Below are 15438 nucleotides of genomic sequence, written 5' to 3'. Positions count from 1 at the left end.
GGTTTCCAAATCTGGAGAACCGAGCGATCGCGCGAAAACGAGCACGCGACACGTCGCGCGAACGCCCTGTTTCGTCGCTCATAGCGTCGCTGTCGCGTGCATTTTCGCGCTTATGAGGTTTGGCCCTATACATAAGGTTCTCCTAGTGTCATGAACGAGGCCTCGTAGGTGTTCTGTGGCGAGTCTGACGACTCGGCGGCTGAAAGAGTTTACGATACTACCACAGAGAAATATACTTACATATAGTATGTTTCTCTATGATACAACCTTATCAGAGAGCGCAGCCGCTTGCTAGCGCGCTTCGTTCGCGAGCGTCAGCCCACGCCCTGACGCTCAGTTCCTCGCGTTTGAACCAACTATTGTGGTTGCGGTTTAAGCATGTTTTGTTTGCCACACATAGCACAAATAAATAGTTCACGAGGAAAACAATACGCCTGGGGACTATGCTAGCAGGCTATACATAGTGTGCACAAGCGTCACGGAGCGCCGATTCGTCACTTGAGAAATGCGCCACCGACACGTAAGCCAACCATGTAATGTCCAGTAGACATCTAATAAATATCAACCATATGATATTCTTATCTTCAATGGATGTCCACAAAAGTTAATTTAATATTTATACAATATCTAGAGGATGTCCATTTTGAACAGAGTGGACCTTCATATAATGTCCACATCAGTTCCACACACAATATAGATATAATATTTGGCAATCTTAATACAATATTTAGAGGATGTCCATTTTGACGAGAGTCAACATCCATAGATTGTCCACAGCAGTTTTACAATACCATTGATATATATCAAATGACACTTATGTTTAGGTGCAGCGACACGCATATGCATACTATCTGGGGTTTTAAATCCCCAAACCACAATACGAATGAGAAACAATGTAGTGGAGGGCTCTGGAAATTTTAACCAGGTGGTGTTCTTCAACGTGCACTGACACTGCACAGTACACGTACCTCTACAATTACGCCTCCATCGAAATGTGACCGCCACAGCCGGCATTGAACCCGTGACCTTAGGGTTAGCAGTTGAGCACCTTAGCCCCTGTTCCACTGAGGCAGACAGACGCGCATGTAATTGCACCATATGCTACAAAATAATGAGACTTTTAACTCGATATGATTGCCTTTAGTCAAATTTATTGCATCAAATTCAGCAAAGGTCTTGGGGGATCTGTCATAGTGATGGCAGTGGTCAGTCAGTCAGGGCACTGGTAGCCTGCAAATATATGCATGTGTATAAACACCACTGTTGACACAGCTAACGTAAGCTTGATGCTCAACAAGCAGTGTATGAAGCACGTTTGCAGGGTGTACTCTGGACTTTGAAAAATTACCTCAACAGCATTACAAACACAATGACAGCAGTTACAATAATAAGTGTCACCACATATGGGGTATTTAGTCTAAACATTCCTAACATGCTGTTTAGAAACCAATGAATTGTACCAGCAGAGCATAATGATGAAGAAATTAGGTTCTATGACTATAATAGTTACCAGACATTCTATATATATTGTAACAGACTAGAAAAGGGTAGAGAAGAGAAGCAGAGGAAGAGGGGGGGAGGTCCGTAGCTATTGCTGCTATCGAGTTGTATGAGGCTTCATCAAAGAGAGCTATCTTCATCCCGCGAGGAAGCACAACCGGCGTGGCAGAACAGTTCAGCGCCCACAATGTTGCTACTCCTTTCGTCATGCACACAACAGAACAAGGCACAAGTATGTCCTTCTTAAAACAGTTCTTGCGCAGAGGCCCCACTACGAGGTAAACACAAGCATCATCAACCGCTGTGGAAGAGACTCGAACGGGTGTCAGGCACCAAGATGGTGCCATCACTTCATCAATCACACTAAGTGTGTTCCTGTCTTCGCCACGGTAGTCTTCTTCGGAAAGCGACGGTAGAAACAAATTGTTTAGTGATATTTCCCCACTACCACAGTCCACGGAAGCACCGCATTGCTCCAGGAAATCGATACCAAGAATGACATCGTGCGAACAGCGAGATAGAACCAGAAATTCCGATACAAATACTTTTCCAGCCAATGAAACACTGACAGCACATACACCAAGAGGATTAAGCTACTCGCCGCCTACACCACGAAAGGTGATTGTATCGTCCCATGAAAACATAACTTTGCGACCTAAGCGGTTTCTGAAGGCGAGGCTCATCACAGACACAGTCGCCCCAGTGTCAACTAACGCCATCGTCGGTATTCCATCAATCAACACATTCACTTTGTTTTTGATCATAACAATAGGCAGAGGTATATCTTGAAAAGACCGTCCGGCGACCTCACCTCCATTGGCCGCGGATGCTAGTTTCCCGGCGGCGGCGAAGAACGACGCAGAGGAAACGGCGAGCGACGAGAACGGTTGGATGGTGGTGTCAAACTCCGCTCGGATGCTGGCGAATCACTGCGTCTGGTCTCGTGCAAAAAACGGTCCCTTGGAAACAAGTCGGTTGTCCGCAGGTCATATGAAGCACTGGGTCTTAGTGGCGAAGACATGGCTGGTGTCCTTCGTGATTGGCGGCGTTGTTGGCGGCAATACCGAGAAATATGCCCAGTGAAACCACAGTTGTAGCACACGGGAGGGTCACGGTTTATACTGTATTCATCGGAACGAATCCTGGGCCGCTGCTGTCGGCGAGGAAGTTCGTTATCAGGCGAAGAACGGGTTTCTGCCATTCTCTGGAATCCACTGTATTCGCCGTAAGTCGCATCTTGGTAGTAGGGTCGGTACTGTCCTTGCCGCAGCGGGACGTAGTCTGGCTGAGAACCCTGAGTATAAGAATGTGGCTGTGCTCGTCGTGATCGCGCGTCATAGGCAGGGCTTCTATCGTATAGACGTGGCTGATACTGAGGTGTGGCATCAGAATCCTCAAAGCCACTCGGTGCGAGGTCGTGCCACTCGGTGCGAGGAGAATGAAGCAACGTTTCGCTCGAACTCTGGTGGCTGATAGGGAGGATGAGTGCTTGGGCGGTTTGCCACTTGCGCGTACAGGCCGAGTTCTTCACGTATAATCTGCCGGATTGATGTTGCAAGATCAAGCGCCTGGTTGCTGTCTATGCTCGCGATGGTCGTCACATTGGGCAGCCTGCCGAACTTTGGCGTGATGCGCCTCATCTTTAGTTGCTCAAAATTGCGGCAATGACGAATGACATCGGTGACAGATGTCAAGGTGTCTTTCGCGATGAGGAAACTGTAAACATCCTCGGCGATTCCTTTTAGAATGTGCCCGACTTTGTCTTCCTCAGACATTCCAGAGTCAATGGTCCTACATAGCTTTATGACTTCCTCAATGTAGGTCGTGCAAGTTTCACCTGGCATTTGAGCGCGTTGCATTAGCGTCTGTTCTGCTCTTTTCTTTATCGTTGTTGGGTCGCCGAAACGCTCTTTGATTTCAGAAACAAATCTGTCCCACGTCGTTAGCGTTTCCTCCCGATTCTCGTACCACATCAATGCAGTATCGGTCAGAAAGAACACGACGTACAAAAGTTGAGAAGCGGCATCCCATTTGTTAGCGGCGCTCACCCGTTTGTAATGGATGAGCCAAGCCTCGACGTCTTCATCTGGTCTGCCGGCAAAGGGACGAGCATCTCTCAGTTGTGGAGCCGAACTGGTCGGCGCAGAAGTCGAGAGGAGTCGGTGTTCATTTGCGTTGTGGGACATGTCCAGCCCAGATGGATTCGGTGGAAGTCCAGCAATGCGACGGCTCCGTCGAAGAACTTGCGGTTCACCTTCCGTCTTCGGGTGTCGATTACCCAGCACGTCCACCACAACTGTAATAGCGAACTGTGATAAGATGGTTTTATTTACAGGAGGTGAACGATGGTCGTTTGCGGCAGCACACTGCGATCGTGCCAAGCCTCTTCGTCTTCCTCTGCTTCTCTTCTCTACCCTTTTCTAGTCTGTTACAATAAATATATATATATATATATATATATATATATATATATATATATATGCATATTTTAAAGGGTGAACAGCACACATATTGTTTGATGTGTACACATTTATGTGTGCATTAATACAGCCTTGTTTGATTACATTATACGTTCACAATGCAAGATTATGCACGAATTAGTAGTCTCTTTTACCATAGTGTTTAATCTATTATTACGAAGTAGCCAGCCGGTATGAGAACTGGCTAACCTCCCTGTCCTTCTTTTCTTCTTATTAATGTGCAATTTGGACATCAAGGCCATTTCAGTGTTTAACAATAAGTTATAGAGTAAATTTTCGTAATTAATCCAGACACTGCACGCAGGACAGAGACAAGAGAGTCCACAAACACAGTGATGTGCCTCTCTTGTCCGTGTCCTTCATGCTGTTTGAGGTTTAATTAGAAATAACCAAGCCCAAGCTACCCTTGCGCATTTCCAGTTGCTGTAACTGCTAGCCTTTCTATATGCAAGAGCAGTGCACAATTGGCCGAGAATAACAGCAGCTTAAATTGCACTTCAGCTTTCAGCTACATCTAAAGCATTGCTTGCAGCTCGTGCAGAGGGCAACATGTTGGTCTAGAACGCCAGAGTGTCCGGCTCTGCACTGCATGGTTCACATTTACAAACACGAAGATTGATATAGGCCACATGCAAGCTTGGGCAACCCCCAATGAAGAGCCTTTTTTGGGATGCGTATGCAACTTCTTTGGCTGTGAAAAGCGCTTTCTGAACTAGCACGGAAAATCAAACAGCGGCGAATCGGCTGGGTTAGTTTCAGAATAATTTGAGCTATGAAACAAACTTTTCTGTTAGCAGTGTTATCATTCCCACAGCCTGTCACAGACATATCTTGCAGAATATTCTCTGTTCTGTTCTACGTACTACCAAGAGCGCTTCTGACCGCTTTTGACGTGCAAAACACTTGATGCAGCTGCAGTGACAAACAAAGAAAACGCAAGGAATGTGCGTCATTGAGACTACGGGCATGTTTAGATGTGGCCTATATGCTCAGCTGCAGCCCTGAGCGCGACGCTCTGCCGTTTCGACATGCGTACTACAGACAGTGTACGCGAGTAAACATAATATTGGAGGGATTAAAGTGAAAAAAAATGACACATCACTGCTCAAAAGCGGTCACAGACACACGTGTGTGACAAACACACGTGTTTATGCACCATCAATATAGTCAAAATTTAACTTACAGAAAAGGCCTTTCACGTTCATGTGTTAAAAACCTGAAGTGCTAAAAGGTAACAACGGTTTAAGAAAGCGAGGACAAATGTTAACTTCCAGCTCAAAAATTTAATTGCAAAGCAGTAAGAATATATACCTGACACAGACATTACAATCAAATCAATCAGTGCACAAAGATAAAATCAATCAATACATAAAGATAAAGAAAAGAAGTGAAAACTAAACAGCAGTGAATTTGCAAAAAAAAAATCATGGGTCGGTTAGTTCAAGTGATTTAGTTCTTTTTCTTCTTGAAATTTTTGCGCAAGAACGCAGGGACACAGAAAGGAAGACAAACGGGCGTAATCTAACAACTGGTTTATTTTTTGAAGAACATTCACTTTAAACCCCTCGGATCTGCGCTCTACAAAAAAAAACAACAAATGCACTGCGCACGTATCACAATAAACGATAACAAGTTCATTGATTAACAGACATGAGCGAAATTTCTCTTTCTAGTAAGGCTACCGAAGGGTGGCTAATACACTTTCGCATAGCATAAAAACGGTGGCCGGAAAGTATGACCTTAAGGTGGTGTTTTCGGCCAAAAACAAAATAGGAGGAGTGTGCACGTTGTTCAACCAGAAATGTAACAGAGTGACCAGCGTACATAAGGAATGCAGCATACAACATAAGCTCAAGTTTGTTCAATGTGTACACAATGTGGTGTATTGCATACCTTTGTCTCGTGCTTGTGTATATATAGGGCAGACTGGCAGGTGCATTAACACGAGGCTAAGGGAGCATATGTCAAGTTTGAAAGGTCACCAAAACACCCATTTGGCAATGCATTGCAATAAGTGCGCGTGCTCTCCTTGTTTTCACGACACTACCTTGGTATATAGGAATCTAAACAAGACGTCAAGAGAGATAATGGAGGCTTATAGGCAAGCAGAAAGACAAGTGTGTTAGCCACCCTTTGGTAGCCTTACTAGAGAAAAAAATTTTGCTCATATCTGTTAATCACTGAACTTGTTATTATTTTTTATATGTGTGCAGTGCATTTATTGATTTTTTTTTTTTTGTGACAAGAGAGTGCATATCTGAGGAGTATAAAGTGAATTTTTTTCGAAAAATAAACCAGTTGTCAGATTGCACACATTTGTCTTTCTTTCTGTGTCCCTGCGTGCTTGAACAAAAATTTCAATATGGATATATTCCAACTAGGCCGAATCGCAGTTTTGCTTCTTTTTTCTGTTGGTGCAACAGATGGCTTGCTGATGCAGCTTCGATTTGCTATCGCAGCCACCTCAATGATGAGGCTTAATTACACTATCGTTAGAGCGATTAGCCAGCACAGTTATTTTATCAAACACCGGCTTGCACTTGCATTCTGTGCAATGAGTCACCTGGAAACCACCAGATTCCTTTTTTACTTGCTGGTTATGTTCAGGTAATCGCACATTGAGGCATCTGCCTGACTGTCCGGAGTAACTTAGACCGCAGGTGCAGGGTACTTCTTATACTGCCTTCTTCACACATTGAACTAACTTATTCTGGTGCTTAATTTTACACTCGTTAGGAGGTCTTCTTACAGGATTAGTCCTTGCACATAACTGCAACAACTTATTCTGAGAAAATACCACCGAGACCCCCGCCCTCTGACCAATTTTGTTTAAGTTGTGTGAAACTCCATGCATGTATGGGATCACAGCCACCTTCTTACTCAAGGCTGCCTGAGAAACAGTCCCCTCAAGAGGCATTTAACGCTGTTCAAAGATTGCCCAACGCCACCCACTCTAATGCAAGAGATACCCGAAAATGGATCCTTGAGGTTCTTGGACCTGAGGTTTTCGTTTTCAAGTAGCCATATATGTTGGAGCTACGAGCCTCGTTCTAAAAAACCTTTGTTGCCTTTCGCCTCAGCATATAGCAAGCTGGTCAAGCACGGCGTTGTCCGTGCTTGTTTGCACAACGCACTCACGATGCCATGCATCATTCAATTCAGGAAAGTTTCAGAGGACAGATAGCCCATATGAGAGCAGCTGGGTATCCTAGCCACTTGCTGGTATTCGTATCAGAAAAACTGCGAAAAGACTCGAAAGTCATTGCCACGTGCTCTGTGGTGGCTGTGATCCCATACTCGCATGAAATAGAAGGTGGCTGTGATCCCATACTTGCATGAAATATCACACAATTTAAAGAATATTGATCAGAGGGTGGGGATCTCAGTGGTATTTCTGCGCCAAATAAGTTCTTCCCACGTACAATTTCCGAATGGAATGCGCTCCCGGAAGCAGTGATACAAGCCAAAAATTTTTCCCAAGCGCTCCAGGAAAGCATCTGTCGCTAAATATATGCATGGTATGGTGTGCTATGCCTTGCCCAATCTGCATTGTACTCCTTTTTTTTATATTCTTTGTATGTATGTGTAACAGTGTTATATGTATTGCCAATTGCCCCTCCTGCTTGGGCCACGAACTGGCCTGCAGTATTCGCAATAAATAAATAAATAAAAAAGCTGTCGCAGTCATGTGCAAGAACTAATTTTGTAAGAAGACCCTCCTAACGAGTGTAAAATTAAGCACCAGAATAAGTTTGTTCAATGTGTGAAGAAGGCAGTATACGAAGTACCCTGCACCTGCGGTCTAAGTTACGCCGGACAGTCAGGCAGATGCCTCAATGTGTGATTACCTGAACATAACCAGCAAGTAAAAAAGGAATCTGGTGGTTTCCAGGCGACTCATTGCACTGAATGTAAGTGCAAGCGGTGTTTGATAAAACAACTGTGCTGGCTAATCACTCTAACGATAGTGTAAATAAGCCTCATCATTAAAGCGGCGGCGATAGCAAATCGAAGCTGCATCAGCAAGCCATTCGTCGCACCAACAAAAAAAAAGAACTCGATTACATGAACTCACCGGCACAAGATTTTTTTTTTTTGTAAATTCTCTGCTGCTCAGTTTTTTTCTTTATCTTTGTGCATTGATTGATTTTATTGTGATGTCATGTGACAGGTATATATTCTTGCTGCTTTGCAATAAAATTTTAGTTGGAAGTTAGCGCTTGTCCTCGTTTCTTTAGGCCATTGTTACTTTTTAGCGCTTTAGCTGTTTTAGACAAGAATACCGACTAGCCCGCATCCGCCCCTTGCTTTCACTTTGGCCGGATATATCGCCCACGATGCCGAAGGCTTGGTCAAAGCTTTCGCCAGCTGGACATTTCTGCGCAAGGCCAGCAGCATATACTGTCGTCAAACCACGACGCCGGTACAACTTCAGCTTCCATCGCGTCAAAGAAGTCGACGACCGCAAATGACATCTAGAAATAAATATGGTGGTCAAACAATTTTACGAGTCACTGATGCAATGCTTTACTGATTAGTTTATAACTGCGTATAGCGATTATGCTTCGATTAAAAGCACATTCTTCTATACTTTCATGGAGGAGGTCACGCCTAACCCTCACAAGTGGAAAGTGTACAAGAAAAACCGGCCTGCGATACAACCAAATTGTTTTTTTTTTTTTTGATTATTTGACACAAGCGTTGTTTTTTCACCCATGATCACCCAGATCAAGGGGCGAGGCCATGAGCTTATCATGATCAAATAAAGGAACGATAAAAGCAGGAGGGCCCTGCTTGCGCTGGGATGAATCACGAACACATTACAGCCACAACGCGAGACTGCGTGCGTTATGCTGGATTCGGTTTTTTCGGGTGAAAATTTAGAAGTTGAAAAGAGAAGAGTACCAACCTTCCACAGCTTATGCAGCAGGATAAACCCAACGACGATATTTAAGCACGCCGCGCACAATGCAGCACCTCACGTTGCGCAACCCATAGAGTTTCCCACAATACTTACTAAAGGGAACTCTAGCGCTAGGGTCTATGGGAGCTGCAACGCACGGCGCTTCAACGAGCATGGGAATGATGGGTAGTACACACATTTGTCTAATCTTCGTACTTCTGGCCTGCCTTTGGCTCCGTGTGTGTTCGTGTGGCTTGGAGCTGTTTTCTTACAAAACAAGTATTAGCAAATGTTCAGCGGTCGAGCTTCACCATTTTATTTTTTAAGACTTCTCAAATTGGCTCACGAAGTTCAAAAGGGCTCAATCTTTCTTTCAAAACAAAACCGAAACACAGGATTTGGGAATGATGGGTAGTACACACATTTGTCTAATTTTCGTACTTCTGGCCTGCCTTTGGCTCCGTGTGTGTTCGTGTGGCTTGGAGCTGTTTTCTTACGAAACAAGTATTAGCAAAGGTTAAGCGGTTGCGCTTCACCATTTTATTTTTTACGACTTACTTCTTAAATTGGCTCACGAAGTTCAAACGGGCTCAATCTTTCTTTCAAAACAAAACCGAAACACAGCAATAAACGGAGCCGCAAGTACGATTTGCCACCCGCAAGTACGAAGACTAGGCAAATGTGTGTACTGCCCACACGGAGGAAGGAAAACTGCCCATCATTCCCATGGTCGCTGAACGATCGCAGCACCAGAGTGCCCTCTAGTTAATTTTGAGAAACTTTATGGCCCAACCAACGCCTCATCTAGGAAGATGCCTGCCAAATGAGAAAAACAAAAAACAGCTGCCACACTCTTTTCCTCCTTCATTTTGAAAATGTTCTCGGTCGCTAGCGTCACCTGTGGCGGACGGTGCAACAACGCAACACTTTGCATAGCCTCTGAAACAGTAGTGCACAGTTGCAGGTCTCAACAACTCTCGACTGACGCGCCCCTATGGGCCGCAGATGAAAAACGCTTAGCGGGTACCGCCCGTCGCCGTGATAACGGATGGATGGATAGATGGATATGGCTGTACCCTTTAGATCGGGCGATGGCTTGCGCCACTAAGCCGTAATACTTAATGAACTTAAAACTATATTTATTTTTTTTCCTTAAAAAGTGAGTTTGAGGATTCGTACTTTGCAGTGAAGAGTTTAATTTTTACTCGTGCCTTCACTTTAGCCACCAATCAGATAACCTCCTTCTAGTTAAGTCTACTTGCTTCAAGTCTATTTTGCCCTCCCGGTCCCTAAACCCCAGTGCTTTGAAAAACTCTGCGCCATCATCCTGAACTATAGGGTAAAGCCCTTTACAGAACATTATCAAGTGTTCGGCAGTCTCTTCTTCCTCTCCACACGCACTGCATACTGTGTCTACCCCTTCGTATTTGGCCCGATATGTCTTGGTTCGCAGTACTCCCGTCCTTGCCTCAAACAGTAGAGAACTACCCCGAGTATTATCATAGATCCTTTCCTTGGCAATTTCCTGCTTAAAAGTTCGATAGATCTCTAGTGCGGACTTCTTAATCATGCCAATTTTCCACATGTCAGTCTCCGTTTCCTTCACTTTCTTTTTAACCGATAGTTCTTTTTGGTTTGGCCACCTGCTGTTTTCTAAGTATTTACCAGTCAACTTCCTGGTTTGCTTCCTCCAATTTGTATCGACATTCTTCATGTACAAGTAGCTGAAAACCTTCCTAGCCCAACGCTCCTCCTTCATTTCTCTCAATCGCTTCTCAAATTTCATCTTGCTGCTAGCTTCCCTGCCCTCAAATGATGTCCATCCCATATCACCTTGTACTCCCTGATTTGGTGTATTCCCGTGAGCTCCTAAAGCAAGCCTACCGATTCCACGTTGCTTAATTTCTAATCTTGCTTGAACTTCTGATCTCATGCACAAGACCGCATTGCCGAACGTCAGCCCAGGAACCATGACCCCTTTCCATATTCCTCTCACAACATCGTACCTATTGTAATTCCACAGTGCCCTATTTTTCATCACTGCTGCATTCCTGTTACCTTTAGTCGTCCCGTATATTTCGTGTTCCCTCAGGTACTCGGTCCCATTGCTTATGCATACGCCCAGATATTTGTATTTATCTGTTATCTCTAGCGTGACCTCCTGTATCCTAAGCTCACTACCTTCGTTGTCATTGAAAATCATGACTGCTGATTTTTCTTTACTGAATCTAAAATCTAACCTATCTCCCTCATTACCGCAGATGTCCATCCATCTCTGCAAATCTTCCTTGTTGTTGGCCATTAGCACTATATCATCTGCGTACATTAATGCTGGTAGTGCCTGATCAATAAGTTTTCCTTGTTTGACTAAAGAGAGGTTGAAGCCCAGCCCACTTCCTTCTAATTTTGCCTCTAATCCTTGTAGGTACATCATGAATAATAAGAGTGACAGGGGGCACCCCTGCCAAAGCCCCCGTTTTACCTCTGCAGGCTTGGATACCTGTTTTTCCCACTTTATAACTACCTTGTTACCTTTATAGATACCCTTTAAAAGATTAGTGACTACATGTTCCACGCCTAGTGTGTCCAGTATTCCCCACAATTCCTCTTGAACCACGCTATCGTACGCTCCCTTGATATCCAAGAATGCTAGCTACAGGGGCCTGTGTTCCTTTTCTGCTATTTCGATGCACTGCGTGAGTGAGAACAGATTGTCTTCCAACCTCCTGTGTTTCCGAAACCCATTCTGCAGTTCCCCCAGCACCCCCTCATCTTCTATCCATGCCTGCAGTCTTTCCTTTATAATCTGCATCGCCAGCCTGTAGACCACTGATGTCACTGTTATAGGATGGTAGTTGTTTATGTCAGCTTTGTCCCCCTTTCCTTTATAGATCATGCTCATCCTGCTAAGTTTCCATCCATCGGGAACTTCCCCATCGATTATTATTTTGCTCACTGCCTCTCTCAAAGCCTGCTTAGACTTCGGACCTAATGTCTTTATCAGCCTAATTGGAATGCCATCTGGGCCTGTTAATGTACTACTAGGAACCCTTTTCTCAGCCCTTTCCCACTCTCGTTGTGAAAATGGAGCCATTGCACCACTTGGTTCGTCCTTGTCTATTGTGGTGCATAAAGTCCTTCTTTGTTGAAATTTTTCTGTCACCCTTGTTCTTATATATTCAATAGCTTCGTCCCCTTCTAGCCTAGCACCTTGGGCTGTAGTTATAAAACTCTGCTCTAGGCTCGTCTCATTTCTTAGGGAGTTTAGATGGTTCCAAAATTTCGCAGCTGCCTTTCTATTTTTTTATGTACTTCTGCCAGCCATTGAGCTCCCTTTCTTCTAATCTTTTCATTGATCAGAAGGGATGCAGTCCTTCTACAGCTTAGAAAGGTTTCCCATTTTCTTTCAACATCATCTGTCGGTTCACCCCGCTGCTTAGCATGTCTGTGTTCCTTAGAGGCTTCCTGACGTTTTGCTATGGCTCTCTTAACTTCCTCATCCCACCAACTTTTGGGTTTGTGTCTTCTTTTCCGGGGTGACTTGTTACGCGTCTTAGCAAGCTCTAGCTCAGTCTAATTAGATTCGTGTATGTCCACACTGTCTTAATATCCTCCGTGATTACTTTCTGAATTTGTTTAGTGACTATTTCAATTTGCCTTTCTGAATAAAAATTTTCCTGTAGTTGCTCATCTTGTCTCCTTCCCACTTTCACTGCTCTTCCAAAACTTAGCTTGATACGTTTGTGATCACTACCCAGACTTCTGGAGCCACCTTCATCTATGTGCATTCCCCTGAGCTTATCATACATCCTATGCGACATCAGTGCATAATCTATCGTCAACTGCAGCCTTCCTACCTCCCATGTTATTTGCCCTTCACACTTCTCGGTACTGTTGCAAATGATCAAATCAAGCCTTTCACACATATCCATGATCATTTTGCCTGTCGGGTCGGTATACCCATCTATATCTTCTATGTGCGCATTCATGTCTCCTAGTATGCTTACCTCGCACTCTCTTCCTAACTCCTGAATGTCCTTTGATATACACTCTACCATTGCCTGGTTTTCCTCTCTGGCCTTTGCTCCCGTCCACAAGTACACGAAACCAAGGAGTGTCATTTGACCTGCCAGTTTCCCTTTTAGCCATAAATGTTCCTTGCACTCCTGCTTGACCCTTTGCCAGTCTGTACTTTTATGAATGAATGCCCCAATACCACCCCCCTTTCTGCTGCCTTCTGGTCTATTACAATATTCCCATGCGTAGTCTGCATTGTTAAGAAGAAGTTCCATGTCCCGGAGATGTGTTTGTACAAAATCGTATACCTTCGGCCTCTCCTCTCTTAGCTGTTCTATCTCTTCCCACTTCAGCCTGTTCCTACCAACCTGCATGTTAATATACCCTATGTCTGAATTGGCTCGGCACTCGTGGCTACGTCTATTTCTCCCCAGACTCTACCTATCTTAGACATTGGTGCCACTTTGGAATCGTATCTGTCCATAACCCCTGTCGAAGAGTCTCCCTGGTTGTTTTCCTTGTTACTAGCTATCCTGCACCCCGAAGGGCTCGCTTGCCCCCCAAAAAAGCTACTGCGCGTCCTGCTAGTCGCCAAACCACCTCATGACCTAGCTGCCCATCGAAGTGAATTCTGTCTCGTTGAAAACCACCCCACCTATGCACCTCTCTGTTTACTTCCACCACCTCAAAGCCTTTCTCTCGACTCATCCGCCACATCCCTTGGTTTGCGTTGACAACCGCTCTTTGCAGGTTGCTATCACGCACCGGTACCTCCGGTATCGTGCATATCACTACCTGTACCTTAGGGGAAGTGGCGTGCATGTCATCGACGCCTTTCGCCAGTGTGGCTGCTAGTCCTGCTGTATCTTCATTTAAGACATCATTTAAACCACCTGAAATTATCACGAGGTTTCGTCTATCAGCTGTAGTTTTGAGTTTTGCGCTCGCTTGCCTCATGACTGCTTCCAGCTTGCGTCCTGGAAACGCCCCAACCCTCTTGTCACCTCTTACCCTCTCTTTGATGGCTTCTGTGCATCGATTTAAATTCGAGTCCCCGGCGATTATCGCATGATGTGACTTTTCAGCTGGAGCGTCCTGCACCTGGGGGCTACTTGCACCTGTGACGCCGGCTGCTTTCTCCCCTCCCAGCCCCACCACTACCTCGCTGAAGCTGGGCCTTGTGACAGTTGAACCGGCTAGACCTGTTTTTCCTAACTTGCTCGCTCTAGCTTCCTTCTCCACCGTTCTGGTTGCCGGTTCTCTACTGTTCTCTCCGTAGGCCGCTTCTTTGTTCATCTTCGCTAGTGCTTCCTCGGTGGACTTCAGTCTTTCTCCCATTGCCCTCGTTTTCTCTTGCTCTGTCGCCAACGCAGTCTCGAGCTCATCGATTCTCACCAGCAGTTCACTTTGGACAACCATCATTTTCTCCATTTTTTCCTCGACCTCACATTGCCTACACTTCGCGTCAGCCTCTTCTCCATCCGCTTCTACGCTTTGGTCCACTTTCAAACCCACTCCACATCCTGAACACTTTACAGTCTTTTTAGCCATGTCTTTCTGACACCAATTGTCCCTATACTCGATAATTACTAAACTCGAGCCCTGCACTACGAAAAAAAAAACGAAAGTCTAAACTCTACCACAAAAATTTGCGTGTTTAATGTACGCGCACCTCCCCCACGGGGTGGCAAAAGAAAAAAAACAACAAAAAATTTCAAACACACACACCCGCACTAACTAATAAATACCTGGTGACTGGCCCCCGAAAAGTCCGTGCCATAAAAAAAATAAGTGGCAAAAGAAAAAAAACAACAAAAAAATTTCAAACACACACACCCGCACTAACTAATAAATACCTGGTGACTGGCCCCCGAAAAGGCCGTACCATAAAATAAGTGCTACGAAGATTTCAACCGCTGCTTTATAATTATAAAGACAAGCTCAAAACATGCAAAAACACTTATCTGCGCAGTCGATCCGGGGCGCTCGAAAAACACGTCCATCCACCGTGACAGCCCGAACAGAAGTCGCCCGAACAGAATAATGATGATTATGATGATTAAAGGCCTCCCCTTTGAATCGGGGGGACAGCATGCGCTTCTAGCCTACCTTAATAGTTCGAGTTTAAATTTTGTCCCTCAACTCGGATGTTTTTTTAATTTTGCCCAGCCGCTACTCTTGGCTGGGATGTTATTTTATCGACTTCTCTGCTTTTCCTCCACCAATACTCCAGCCGCTGCTTAGTAATACCTACTGCTGACCAGTTAATGCTTCCGTCAACCGCGAAGCCCAGCGCCTCAGGAAGTGTGACCTTCCCCCCATTTCTATCCGGCTGAATCTTTTGACATTCCATGACTTTGTGGTCGATTGTTTCTTTATTTATGCCACATCCAACACATGTCTCATCCTGTGACGAATATTTGCTCCTGTAAGTTAGAGTTCTCAAGCAGCCAGCCCGCGCCTCAAAGAGCAACGCACTACCTTTATAATACTGTTTATAATACGACAAAATAATACTGTCAGTCGCCAGCGCCACCG

General features: G+C 44.9%; 1 long non-coding RNA gene across 1 annotated transcript; it reads right to left on the bottom strand.

Moving 5' to 3' along the window:
- Nucleotides 1-1131: 1131 nt before the first annotated feature.
- LOC119186678 (uncharacterized) lies at nt 1132-10621 on the bottom strand. Its single transcript, XR_012887325.1, has 3 exons — nt 8890-10621; nt 8268-8455; nt 1132-1230 (listed from the first exon to the last, which is right to left on the bottom strand). It is a non-coding gene; the product is annotated as an uncharacterized LOC119186678 (long non-coding RNA).
- Nucleotides 10622-15438: the final 4817 nt, after the last annotated feature.

Source organism: Rhipicephalus microplus, chromosome X (assembly GCF_043290135.1).
Source record: "Rhipicephalus microplus isolate Deutch F79 chromosome X, USDA_Rmic, whole genome shotgun sequence".
NCBI classification, from domain to species: Eukaryota; Metazoa; Arthropoda; class Arachnida; order Ixodida; family Ixodidae; genus Rhipicephalus; species Rhipicephalus microplus.
This window is presented reverse-complemented; position numbering and strand designations above follow the sequence as displayed.